The sequence below is a fragment of the Schistocerca nitens genome, chromosome 11, assembly GCF_023898315.1.
Source record: "Schistocerca nitens isolate TAMUIC-IGC-003100 chromosome 11, iqSchNite1.1, whole genome shotgun sequence".
In the NCBI taxonomy this organism is placed as follows: domain Eukaryota; kingdom Metazoa; phylum Arthropoda; class Insecta; order Orthoptera; family Acrididae; genus Schistocerca; species Schistocerca nitens.
The window spans coordinates 50,640,350-50,654,863 of record NC_064624.1 but is presented as its reverse complement, the minus strand read 5'-3'; the positions used below and the strand labels follow the sequence as shown (position 1 = coordinate 50,654,863).

At 40.6% G+C, this 14,514-nt stretch overlaps 1 protein-coding gene across 1 annotated transcript in view; it reads left to right on the top strand.

Annotated features, from left to right (window-relative positions):
• The window catches only part of LOC126213119 (putative zinc finger protein 66), a 134,333-nt gene that overhangs the window by 94,669 nt on the left and 25,150 nt on the right, over positions 1–14,514 (top strand). The gene's annotated exons all lie outside the window — the stretch shown is intronic.

The following is a 14,514-nucleotide window of genomic DNA, read 5'->3' as shown; positions in this document are numbered from 1 at the left end:
TTTTGTATGGCGACATCTAACATCCATGTAAAGAGACACCAGTACTATTTCTTGCTTCTTTATTGCAATGCGATAGCATGCTAGATTTTGATCCATCTGATCAGTACCTCCCATATACGTATTATATTTGGCTACCAGTTTTGGTCTGGGATTCATATATTTCGCTTTTTTAGTTGTGAGAATCTCTTGACATGGCCAACTTCTTGTGCACCACATAAAGAAGAGATCATTGTGACAACTGAGTTGTCCAGCCACCGCACATACAATAATCCATCACTCTTCTCTATTGCTGTCTCAAAATATCCCCAATCTTTCTTGGAAAATAATATTTGGTTTTGCAGTATACATTCCTTAGGAACTCTGTTTTCTCTGATGGTACCAATGGCAGAGTATCCACAGTACTTGAGAAATGAAAATAGAGATGCCCCTGTAAATAGATTGTTCATGTAGAAGTTGTAGCAAATTTTTCTGTTCACTTCAGGAATTTCATCAATTAAAACAGGTAAGGGACTTGCCGACTTGCAAACAACTGCTCATAGACTGCTTTTCCCTTAGGAACTTTTCCCTGATACGGTTCATAATTCACCAAATATCCATCTTTAGTATTTAGGCTCCATATTTTATAGCCGAATCTAATTGGCTTACCACGAATGAACTGTTTGCATCCATGGTGGCCGTAGTACTTTACCATACAATTCGTTATATGACAGGTGTTCTTCAGGTACAAAATTCTCAATGCAGCACTTCTTCAACATCTCCATAACTGGACGAATTTTCCATGCCTTGTCATTTCCATGGATCTTAGTGTTATCTGCACAGTGCAGAAACCTGCATATTTGTAGAAATCTGTCTCTTTTCATAGACTGAGACACAGCCAAGTTTTTCATGTCATCTTTTGAGTCCCAATAATTTCTTTTAGGAGGTAACTTATTGTAGCCACTGAGATACAAAACGGAGATGAAACACGATATTTCGTCTGCTGTAATTTTTGGGTCCTGACAATTGAGAAATAGTGCATAAAGCTTTGTTTCTTTCGCTAAATGCTCAATAAATTCCTGGCCAATGGAAAGTTCTAATATGCCAATAATCGACATGTTTCCATAGCTTGAGTAGTCAGGTTTTGGAAATGTAGAGGTAATTTGACTCTCAAAGTCAGCTCCTTTCTCCCACTGCCTCCCACACGTATCTTTTACAGAAACCCAGACCACGATATTGTCCGAAAATAAGGTAGATCTTACCTCAGATACAGATGGCTCTGGTATATTTGGACGTTGTGTAGCTGTTTCAGGTACAATTGGATCTTGTGCAGTACGCATTAATGGTGCTGGCGGATTACAGTGCTCATAATCAACACCAATCCTTTCGTTATTTGGCATTCTTATTTCGGCATTAGCTCGTAGCTGACGAGAGGACAGGTTGACTAATGATCTGTAAAAATAAGAAATGAAATAGTAAATAATAATAAAGTCGGCATCAGTATACAAACAATTTCAAACGAATGATAGACATACTCACCCACCAACATGTTCATCTCCCGAATCTTCATCTGTGTCTACATTCGGATCTGGGGGCTTAAGAAACACATCACCTTCAATATCGTCATTATAAAGAATCTCCAGCGCCTCAGCAAGCGAGAAACCTCTTGTAAAACAAAACAAAATATTCGTCCTTTTACTGAGTACAAGCGCCTAGCGTTGCCATATGGCAACACCGACGTTCAAACGGACTAAATGAACGTAATTTATTTCACAGCAAGCAGTAACTTCCAAAGAATATATATTTGAGTATTTAAAGCACAACCATACAAAAACCCAAATTATACACTCCTGGAAATGGAAAAAAGAACACATTGACACCGGTGTGTCAGACCCACCATACTTGCTCCGGACACTGCGAGAGGGCTGTACAAGCAATGATCACACTCACGGCACAGCGGACACACCAGGAACCGCGGTGTTGGCCATCAAATGGCGCTAGCTGCGCAGCATTTGGGCACCGCCGCCGTCAGTGTCAGCCAGTTTGCCGTGGCATACGGAGCTCCATCGCAGTCTTTAACACTGGTAGCATGCCGCGACAGCGTGGACGTGAACCGTATGTGCAGTTGACAGACTTTGAGCGAGGGCGTATAGTGGGCATGCGGGAGGCCGGGTGGGTGTACCGCCGAATTGCTCAACACGGGCGTGAGGTCTCCACAGTACGTCGATGTTGTCGCCAGTGGTCGGCGGAAGGTGCACGTGCCCGTCGACCTGGGACCGGACCGCAGCGACGCACGGATGCACGCCAAGACCGTAGGATCCTACGCAGTGCCGCAGGGGACCACACCGCCACTTCTTAGCAAATTAGGGACACTGTTGCTCCTGGGGTATCGGCGACGACCATTCGCAACCGTCTCCATGAAGCTGGGCTACGGTCCCGCACACCGTTAGGCCGTCTTCCGCTCACGCCCCAACATCGTGCAGCCCGCCTCCAGTGGTGTCGCGACAGGCGTGAATGGAGGGACGAATGGAGACGTGTCGTCTTCAGCGATGAGAGTCGCTTCTGCCTTGGTGCCAATGATGGGCGTATGCGTGTTTGGCGCCGTACAGGTGAGCGCCACAATCAGGACTGCATACGACCGAGGCACACAGGGCCAACACCTGGCATCATGGTGTGGGGAGCGATCTCCTACACTGGCTGTACACCACTGGTGATCGTCGAGGGGACACTGAATAGTGCACGGTACATCCAAACCGTCATCGAACCCATCGTTCTACCATTCCTAGACCGGCAAGGAAACTTGCTGTTCCAACAGGACAATGCACGTCCGCATGTATCCCGTGCCACCCAACGTGCTCTAGAAGGTGTAAGTCAAGTACCCTGGCCAGCAAGATCTCCGGATCTGTCCCCCATTGAGCATGTTTGGGACTGGATGAAGCGTCGTCTCACGCGGTCTGCACGTCCAGCACGAACGCTGGTCCAACTGAGGCGCCAGGTGGAAATGGCATGGCAAGCCGTTCCACAGGACTACATCCAGCATCTCTACGATCGTCTCCATGGGAGAATAGCAGCCTGCATTGCTGCGAAAGGTGGATATACACTGTACTAGTGCCGACATTGTGCATGCTCTGTTGCCTGTGTCTATGTGCCTGTGGTTCTGTCAGTGTGATCATGTGATGTATCTGACCCCAGGAATGTGTCAATAAAGTTTCCCCTTCCTGGGACAATGAATTCACGGTGTTCTTATTTCAATTTCCAGGAGTGTATATCGTAACTTACTGTGTAAAACATACTTACTCGAACTTATACTCCATATTTCTTCGTCGTACAGCAAACAACGACTTCCAACACTGCTTACGCCGCAGAATTTAAATGTATTGTTAAAACTGTTGCATTGTAGTTATCTATACAGTCTTGTGGAACGGAATCCAGTGCTGCCAACACTCTCGCTTCATTGTTGTCGTGAATCAACGATTTTAAAAAAGTGTTACAGACATTGCATTATGGCAACGCACGGCACTGATGGGTAAATAGTGTGTACATTGAAGTTCTGTTAGTACTAATCCTGCATTAGTAAACGTATCAAAAGATATAGCAACCTGCTTAATAGCATGTTTGTCCACCTGTGGAACACAATACAATGACAATTCTACATGATATGGATTTGACATGTCTTTTACACATTTCTGGATGTATGTTGCACCAGTTGTATTCCACACGTTCAGATCAGCTAAATGGAGTAGTCGAGACATCAGTGTTAGTTACCATGCTACTCAGACCACTGTGGAGTCGTTCTGCACATGTGACATGGACAGTTACCCTGCTGAAAGATGCCTTCACCATGGGAGAGCACATCAGGCATGAACGAATCTATCAGTTGCAACATAGGTCACATAGTTTGCAACTGCCATGATGCTTTCAATTACTACCAGATGTCCCAAAGGAGCCCAAGTGACTGTCGCATGCACAATTGGCCCTCCATCTGGTATCATTCACCTAAATGATAGCATATCTGGATGTGACAACTGATCTAGTGTAACAGGAAATGTCACCCATCCTGACAGTTGACATTTGCATTGACCTTCATTCCAGCATCAATGATCCCTTGCCCACTGCAGTTGCAATTGAACGTTTTGGTGGATCGGTGTGGAAACATACAGTGACTGTATGTTGTGGAGCCCCATGTTAAAAAATGTACGTTGAATTGTGTGTTCAAAAACATGTATGGCTGCTGCATCATTGTTTTCTGTCATTAGATATGCCACACATTGCCACATGTCCAGCTTTACAGAGCAGGCAAGCCTCTGGCCACCATGATTTGTGATGAAGTATAGATGTATTACACCTTTTCATAAGGTCATGGATTTATCATCTTTCAGACACTTTCCACAGATGTTCACAAAAGTAGCATAGATCCAGCCAACCAGCTTCACCACTTTTGAGGCGCTAGTTCCCAACTGCAATGCCACTGTAACTTGCCCTTTGCTAAAGTCACTTACAGCATTGGATTCATATGCTCACAACCTATCTAACTGGTGGAACAATTTCTTGTTAATCTCTCGTGTGTTTATATACCTGTAATCTGCTTATTGCATCATGTGTGTAACAACATGTGGCATTCAGTCTCCTGATGGGCAGTGTTCATGACATTTTTGTTCATCAGTTCATCTTCACGTCAATGGGTCAGATGCGAAAATGTGTAATCTAACAAATTCATTGTGCCTGGTTGCCTTTACACCAGTGCACAACAGCTATATTTTGCGTGAAATTTTTTTGTTTCACAAAGCTTTGTACATGATTCAGAGATAGTGTAGATAAGTGTTATGCACCAAACTTCGTAATTATTTGTTCTGCATTTAATACTGTGTAAGTTCTCTAAAAGTGAAATAGGTAAACAAACATTAGATGTTACAATTCGATTCCATATATTTTTATACACAAGAAAAACACTTGGGAGACATCAGAACGTCTGTACTAAATATTTCTTGTGTTATATTCAAAGATGTTTCCATTGTGGATATTTTTCTTAATTTGTATAAATAAATGACATTTTTGGAAATCTGTATTTATGCTTCATTTTTAATTTCAGAACGATTGTTTTATTTTTGATTTCCTATCTATTTGTTATTGGTGAAAGTGGTTTAGTATGTCCCATCGTATGTGTAGGAACTGGAGATAGTTGTGATTAAGGGATTGGCACTGTTCTGTTTTGCTACACTATGGCACTTTGTAGTGATGTGATTACATTTTATTCCATCTTTAACATGATAGGACATCCACAATTGCTGTATACATTATTCATAATAGGCAACATCCACATACATTCATATTAAATATTATTTTCCAATAAAACGGAAGAAAAACAGGGTGTCTGGCCAATAGCCTTATATTCAGTTGAATCTGAAAATATACTACTAAGTGTGGCGACTATACAAATTGTGAATCTCTAAGTAAAACAGTTAAATTTGTAGTAACATGTTAAAAAAGGTACACAATATGTATTGAATGTGTCAGCTAAAGATGGGTCATTTAGCGTTTCTCTGGTACACGAGATGTAAGCAGAAAATAAACATATTCAGTGGTTGTGTGGAAAACCACCCAGAGAACTGAGTCTACATAAACACAGTAGATACCCATAAATTAAAGAGTGTAACTGCACCTAATAAAATCATAACCTAAGCTAATCATGACAGAATAAACTGTTGTACAAGAATTGTCAAGTACAACTCAATTGTAGGATGTGGATCCAGGAGTACATGGTAATCGAGCATATTGTTTAAAAAAACAACAATGTAGAGTGCTTTGAAACAATTGACTTGTGTTTACATCAGAACTTTACCTCTAAGGCCACTAACAGACTGAGGAGCATAGTGCTGGAGAATGGGATGGAAGGGCACCTCTGATGAGACTGAAAGCTGGTTGCTAAGAGTGAGCCAAATTGATCCCAGCAACGCTTTATGGCCCCATGTGACCATTAACAGTTGTCTAATTGGTTGCTGGATGGTTTTCTAGAAGCTATTCCTCACTAGCGATGCTTTTCAGAAGTGTCACCCCATCAGTATTCTTACTGCCAGGATGGTATGAACGTGAACAAGGCATATACAGTGGTAATTGGTACAGAACCATCCCTTGCCTAGCCACAGCTCTGCAGTGAAACATATTTCATAAAGTGTTTCTGACTTAGTCTGTCAGTCTACCATGGACACTTCACTCCCCCTCCATAGCATCAGGCTAATTATTTCAAAATCACAAAAGTAGTAGTTTAATGTTTGAAAATGCTCCTTTGGACAGGTGGCTCTTGCTAAGCGATGCAAGGTTTTAATAGGGGAAACAAATAATTCCCAAAATGTAGTACAAAAAGTGGACAGGAATAGAAAACTCAAAAGAATTTAAGAAGTTAAAGATAATAGTACAATAATTTATAGTTTGAATTGGCCAATTTTGGTTATTGTAGAAATATATGCAGCCAACTGAGATAATGAACTGGTACAGTGGTGTGGTAGTGCAGAGGCAGCAAGTGCTCCGACCATGTACTGAGCCAGCTGGGAGAGGATGAGGGCTGTCAAGATGCAATCATTCCTATAGAAAATAACACTGCCTCCTTGCTTAACTGATCAACTGAGAGACGGCACATACCATGTAGTAAGTCTCTGGAGAATAGCTAAAGCGGACACTGCAACAAAGCAGCACTGATAATTCTGTTGTATTGGCTGGAATAGTGAAACAGAACTGGTACTATGGTACTATGAGAGCGACATGGTCAAGATGAGCTGAGACTAGTCCCTTCTTAGCGGAAGAAGAAGAGCAGAACAGATTCAGGAACATGGTGGTAGGGACAGGAATAACAGGGAAGGGTTAAGAAACTAACTGCAATGATATCTGATTACAGGATTTCTCCAGCAGTACAGGATGACTGTTCGTCGTGCATTAGCAGTAGTGTAAGAAACCACGTCATTGAGAAGTTGTCCCTATTCCTCTTTGTTTACTGAATATGAGAACCAATGACACTACATGCATTTTTTAGCAGATAGCCAGATTAAAAGAGGCTAGCATAATCTTCATTATCACATGCCAGCACCATAGGATTGTCTAACGACAAAATGGTACAACTATGGATCAATGCATATATTTATTCATAACCGTGGGGTTGTATCAAAATTATGCCACTTGGACATTAACCATATGTAATACAGGTAACTACCACGAGGTCTTGTGGGAACAACTCGTTTTAATGATGCCTACACATTTGAATAGTGGCAGATGCAGTAGAAGCGCAAATACAATTAAGATATAGTACTATATTACTTGGCCAGAGCACACAATGTAGTTAATGATGCCAAAAGTGGATGGAGAGATAACATGCGTCACTGTAGTGAATGTAGTAAGTAAGGTTTCCCAGGAGGATATTAAATCACAATCACTGGGTAACCCATAAAAGAAAGAAACAAAATAATTATTGTATCAGAATATGCACACTGACTGATCAGAGTATTTCAAGTGAAATACTGTGTTGAAGCTTAAAGGAAGGTAATCTATCACATAATAGTGTAACAAACCAGCTTACTGGTTTTGGCTAGTTTCAGGGGAGAGTGACTGTCATGTCATCATTTCTATCACACATGAAATACAGTAAACAAAATACAGAAAAAGTAACACAAAGCATAAAAAGAGGTACTCATGAAAATATTTAAAGTGAAATGTAAATGACCATCTATGAATGGCGTGCTTTCAGAGTAACTGTCGCAGTGACTAGAGCAGTTAGCCCATCACTGTGTAATTACAACAATCAATGCATCTACCCTTGTTTGCAGAACCGTAAGTAAATCTTATTCATCCATATGACAGTGAAGGTGCTAGTGTTGTTAGAAAATTGTTTGTCTCTTAACTTCATATAGAACTGGGCATAATTAAACATTACCTTTCGCAAACCATTGCTGAGAAACTACATTTGACACCTTCTGTGTTCGTAGTTCCTTTCAAGTATCATTGTTTGGTAATGGAGTTAAGTCATTTTTGATACAGCAGTAGTATATAATTCAACTTATCTATGCTTTCTTTCTCCTGAGGTACCATTCATACCCTATATTTTTGTCATGCTGGATCTATGGTCTTGACATGTAGGAGTGTCTTCTGACAATGGACTTACCTGTGATGTTCAGGATTTCACGTCTGAAATCTATTGTATATTAGTTGGAGAATCGAGGAAAGTGTACTTTTTAAAGGCGTAATACATTTCCTATAATGGCATATGGCAAAATTCGTAACCATAAATCGCTTGTTTCACCAGATCAATCCACGTGAGGTACAACACATTCCACCACAAATTACGAAGACCAGGGCTTATTTTTGCTGTGTTATCCTTTACATACAAAGAATATAGGTCATCTGACGTACAAAGGTGCTGCCAAACAGTAACATATTCTACACTATGTGCATGCGTTAGCCTGACTGCTAGTAAAATGTTGCAGTGTGAGTTATTATTTGTTTACAAAAGGGCTAACACAACTTCCAGATAATATTGTTTTATACATTATAACTTCCGACTAGTGTATACTACGAGAGTTTTGGGTAATTTCAAATAACTGTGGTTTGCCGATTTTAGGCGAGTGTGTCAAGTACATGATCTCTGTAGGTTACTCATTGCATTAATTGGTCTTTAGTGTTAACGCCAAACACTTCATGTAGAGGTCCTCTGATTGTTGCAAATTTGGTTCTAAACTGTTTTATAAATGAATGCACTTATCTCTTGTCTCTTCATGTATTTAATTAAGAAGTTTACTTGCCTATTTTGGACAAGAGAACTATGAATTCTAAAGTAAATTTTGATAGTAACGTGGAAATAGCGTGACATCTGATAATAATTGAAATTTCGTGTATGTGTTTTTCGTACGAAACTCGGCAAAAGAAAAATATGTATTCCTATAAAGAAACCATTTTATTAATAGCAGCTACTGGAAAGACACTTCGTTACATAATATCTCCAATTATCTATTTCACTTCAACGCCGCTTATGAACTGGTTCAGTAAAACATTCTTCTACCTCAAAACTGTAATTCTCATCTTATAAGAATGTAGCACTGATTAAACCTCGTTTGCAATAGTGTAAATTCGTTCGTAAAAAGTTCACTTCACATGACGTAAAATCTTTAGTGCATATAACGGAAAACAGTTATTTCATGTATCACCACAGTGCGTTTCTCACTTAAAGGAACGTCTAAGGCCTTACTGAGTAACATAGTAACCTCCTGATGATGTTGAATAGTAGCCCCTCACATTCTCTTTTACTGGTACATTATTATTACTAAATAACTGATCTCTCTAAACTCTTGTCCACTGAATAAGCAATTACTTCTGGTCACACTTTAATCATTTACATTATCACTGCTCTCGTTACTTTGCTGTTAATATGCAGTAACTTATAAAACAGCAAGGCACACTCCAGTTTTAGAAAGCAATTCTTGCAACTTCTTGCATAAAAAACTGCAAATGGAAGATGGCAATCTAGCCTCAACTGGAGACTGGTTCTACAGTCTAGCACAATTCGTTTGCACCAGTCAGTCAAAATGACTGACTGAACAAAAGAAATATTACTCAGAACCACATCAATAAACTACGTTTCTTCCCATAGTGAAATCACTCCTACACAGAATAAAATACCACATGAAACTTGTTCAAACAAACAATACCATGACCTCAAGGCATAAGGGTGCTTATTTCCCAAGGCATACTGAGGATATGCTAACAGCAACTTGTCCTTTTCTTCCTGCATTTCTGCATGATAGTACATGCGCCTTCTCATAAATTATTTTGAGCTGGACTAAATGACACTGTAGAGGGTGGCAGAGCTTGACCATGGTATAGCTGTAACCAGTCAGAATATACTACCACTGTATGGGCAGACAATGAATATCTGCACTAACAGAAATCACTCGTATGATGGAATAAGGGGTTTCATATTGAGGCATGAATTTCTTAGTCCTCCATTTCTTAATCATGGGGTAACGAATCAAAAGTAATTCTCCAGGTTTATACTGAGAAAGCACATCTCCTTTGTTACTTCGTTCATCATGTTTCTGGGTAGCTTATATTTATTTTGCTTTATCTCCTTACAGATAGCCTTGAGGTGACAAATTTTGCCAGATCCACGACAGATGGGAGTTTATCATGTTCAAATGTGGAGCTCATAGGCCGTCCATATACTTCCTCATAGGATGTATACCTAGTTGATTCATGTATATGACCATTTTACGCAGACGTTACATAGGCGACCTACCTGTCCCAGTCACTGTGTGGTTTATGTAGTAAGACAAAATCCGAACTGTTGTTTGATGAACACATTGGAGGTGGCTGTTAGCTTTTGGGTGAAAAGGCGTGTTTCTCTATTTTTGGTTCTTAGAAATTTGTCCGCTTGTAAAAACAGGGTGTACAAGAAATTAGTCCTTTGTTCACTCAAAATATCATCAGGACTTCCGAATGATTAAACTTAACTATTGACAAAGGCTCTTGTTACTGTTCCTGTAGTCATATCTGCACACTTTTACTAGAATTAGATATCTAGGAAAAGATCAGTGATAGATAGGATATATTTATTATTTTATGTCGTCTGTGACAACGGTCTGACAATGTCTGAGGTAACATTCTGAAACGGGTTTGTAACGTCTGTAGCGTCTAGAAGTGCTTGCAAGGCAATTTAAGTTCATGGTGGGACTGACCTCTGACCACAAGACAAGTAGTTTTGTATGTGCTTCTGAACATCAGTCTGTCTATCTTCCCATCAATACCGTGTGTCTATTCTGGCATTCATGGGTTTATGTCCATTATGACATGCCTGCAAACTGTAATGATACTGAGATAGTATACATGCTTGCAACTCTCTGTGCAATTATGACTCTGTTGCTCAGGGGGATTTATATGGCATAGAATATAATCGACTGTGACAAAATGTGGAAGAGAATTGTACCAGTGACACTGTACATCTCTCAATTCTTTTATTAAAACATTGTCAGTCTGAATCATTTTGACCATATGGCTCAGTGCATCAGCGTTCAGGTGTGAACAGCTTTGTTTGTGGCATACGTCATAATCCTATTTTGACGGTTTTAATGCCCAATGAGTCAAATGACTACTGGGGCCCTTTAAACTGAACCTCTACAAAAGAGCAGTATTATCAGGTACTACAGCGAATTTTCTTCTGTACAGACAACATCCGAAATAGTTGACTCCAACTTTAAGTTCTAGCAATTATACATGACAACGAACAGCACTAACAGCATATTCGAGGTGTCTGTTCAAAGGATATAAGGCTTCTCAGAATCAGTATATTAATAATGTGAACCTGTCAAATCATATTTAAGTTTCCTCATAGCCAATTCAAATCCTTCTGTCCACTCAAACACTGCACCTTACTTTAACAACTTATTTAATCGTTTGGATGTCATTGTGTAAACCTTTACCAAAGACGATTATAATTAGTGAGGCCAAGAAACGTTGAATCTCCTTAACGTTAGTGGGCCTGGCAGAGTCTGAACTGCTTTGGTTAGCTGTGGATCTGTCTTAACCTCACCTGAACTGGTATAATATGTCCCAGGTACTTAGCCTTTGACTGTGCAGAAAAAAAAACTTTAAATTCAAATGTGTACGTTGTTAAACTTGATAAAACGTACCTTAATCTCACCAAATGTTCCTCAGTACTCCTTGAAAATATGATATTATCTAAATACACTAAGGCTAGGCGCAAATTGAGACGCGTATAGCGCGTGTGGCGCGACGCAGCGCAGCGCGCGTTTTTGTAACATCACAGGTTCAAATGGGACCGCGCAAATTGCGACGCGACGCGACTGGGACGCGACACGCGCCTGCGCCAGGTCGCGCGGCGTTGTGGTTGAGGCACAGTTTCTCGCGCCGCGCGTCGCGCTTGCATCGCTAGCACCGTGGGAAATTTGAGGCGGGGAGCGGAAAAGTAGCCCGGGCATATGCTCACATCGGAACGGCGCATATGAGCTGTGGTAATATTGCCCATTCGATAAATTTTGCCTTACTGTGTACTGAATTTTATTGCCTTTGGGTAGTGTTTCGTTTTTCGCCATTTAAACGCTCCAGCTTTCTTCGTTACCACGTTATACTTTCCTGTTATTTATAAGTGCACAGTTTTGTTTTGTTTTTCTTCTGTCAAGAAAAATGTGTACTTCAGTAACTGATGAGCCATTGGCCGTTGGAATTGCACCATATGCCTCCACGATGTTTTCAGATCGCAAGAAGGGACAGAGGGTAGTGAATAAGGAAGCAAGGAATTTATAAAATCATGTGATTAAGAATCAAGGCAGCAAAGTAAAGCAAGGTTATCTTCTCGCTGCCTAGTAAGCTAGCGTATCTGTACGATCTGTTACAAAAATTTTGAAAGGGATAATCTCCACAGGTGTGATCCCTTTGTGCTTCTGGTAAAAGGCGTCCAAAATCTGAAGTATAGAAGTTTCACTGTGATTACTCTGATATGGATGTAATAATGTAATACGACACACTGTACTACATGGTTCAAATGGCTCTGAGCACTATGGGACTTAACATCATAGGTCATCAGTCCTCTAGAACTTAGAACTACTTAAACCTAACTAACCTAAGGACATCACACACATCCATGCCCGAGGCAGGATTCGAACCTGCAACCGTGGCAGTCCTGCGGTTCCAGACTGCAGCGCCTAGAACCGCACGGCCACCGCGGCCGGCTGTACTACATGCATGTGAACAACATATTTCCACTGCAAACTACAAACAGTCGAAAAGCAGTCACAAATAACAATGTTTTAATTGGTTCGCCGTGATGAGAAAAAGCATGTCAATTGTTGCATGGACATTATCAGCAGTAATAAACTAATTATACAACAAGAGGCTACACAAATAAAGAAAATGGTCGGTATTATTACGAAAGTAGGAATATCCTAAAAGAGTGTTATGATTAGATATATTTAATTTGTTGAAATGTGCTGCTGACAAAGGCAGATCTACTTTCATGACAATGTTTTTCGAACTCCATCTCACAAGGCACACATGGCTAGCTTGTGCATTCCTGTCGCGGGCATTATCCTTCGCTGCTGACAATACACTGACCATTGTGTTGTGCGACAGAGCAATTGTTTATTTTTCACAATAACAACTATTTTATTCGCGATCACGCATTGTCAGTTTGGCAAGCCGTAGGTGAGTAAACAGTATCTGGCATGTGCCTATCATTCCGCTTGAAGGAACGCTCGTCATTACTTTAATACTGCCCAGATCAAGAGAAGGAATAACATCCTTTGCTATGTTTCCATTCCAGTCGCTCAGTGTTAAAAATATGATGGGTTACGAGGATTCCACCAAAATTCCAACAGAATTGCCAATCTGTTTTTGTGTGAGTTGTTAACCTTTTCTCATTCGAAGAAGCATAACCATTTATGAGGAAAGGCCACATTTCTCTTGGTGACTGGTTTAATTGTATTTGCTTTGTCACAATGTAATGTGCCAAACTCATCTCACAGCAGCTATTGAGACAGAATTCCGAAACGGAGGGCCTCATTAAACAAGTAATTGGCAATCACAGAGCTCAATAGCTTACGAAAAACCTCATAGTATCGGTTTGCAGTAACATAAAAGAAGAAATTTCATGTTTATTTTCATACTAGGAAGCTCTTGTTTCGCTAGCTGTCGATAACTCTTAAAAATTACAGTCACTGGAGTGAAATAAATAAAAAAAGAAGTATAAGTAGTGATATATCGCCATAGATAAGAAAGTTCCGTGTGTTTAATAATTGGCAAAACACTCTCCTCCTTGTGTGCTATCATTCGCCAAACTTTCGTTTCGATGTCTCGAGCGGTTTAGGAAATAAGATAGATGTTGCGAGTATTTCATTCTCGCTGGCGTGAGATCGGAAGTGAGCGCGCTACATGGGATCCATTTTCTCGAGATCGGAGGCAGATAGAGATCTTCTCCCAAGTTTAAACAAACATTCAGCATGTTAGCTAAATTTCATACGCAGCAACATATGGTGTAATACGCACCAAACGGAAAATCATAGCGACCCCTAATTTTCGTTACAAACTTTTTGAGTTTTGCGTAATGCCTTACTAAAATGTGTACATTACAATAAGAATGGTCATTAGCGAGGTGATGGGCACTTCGTCTCGAAGCTGACATATAACGCTACAAGTAAGGCAAAAATCATATATTTTCGGAGAATAGTTTCCGTAAAATCGTTTGAGAAAGATAAGTGGTTGCGCTCGCTTTGGTTCAGTCAGCGCAGAGCGTCGCCAGTCGGCGCGTTCGAAGTATGGTGTACGCGTCGCAGTATGCGCTGCACCCGCGCGACCCGTGCGGCACGTGCGTGTCGCGCTGTACTGTCGTGTCACGCTTCTGAATTTGCGCCTAGCCTAAAGACGTTGTACGTTTCAGTCATCTTAGCAACAAATCAACGAATCTTTGGAAAGTGACAGGCGCATTTCTAAGGCTGAAAGGCATGTGTTAAAACTAATACAAACGTTATGGAACCACAAATGCGATTTTTC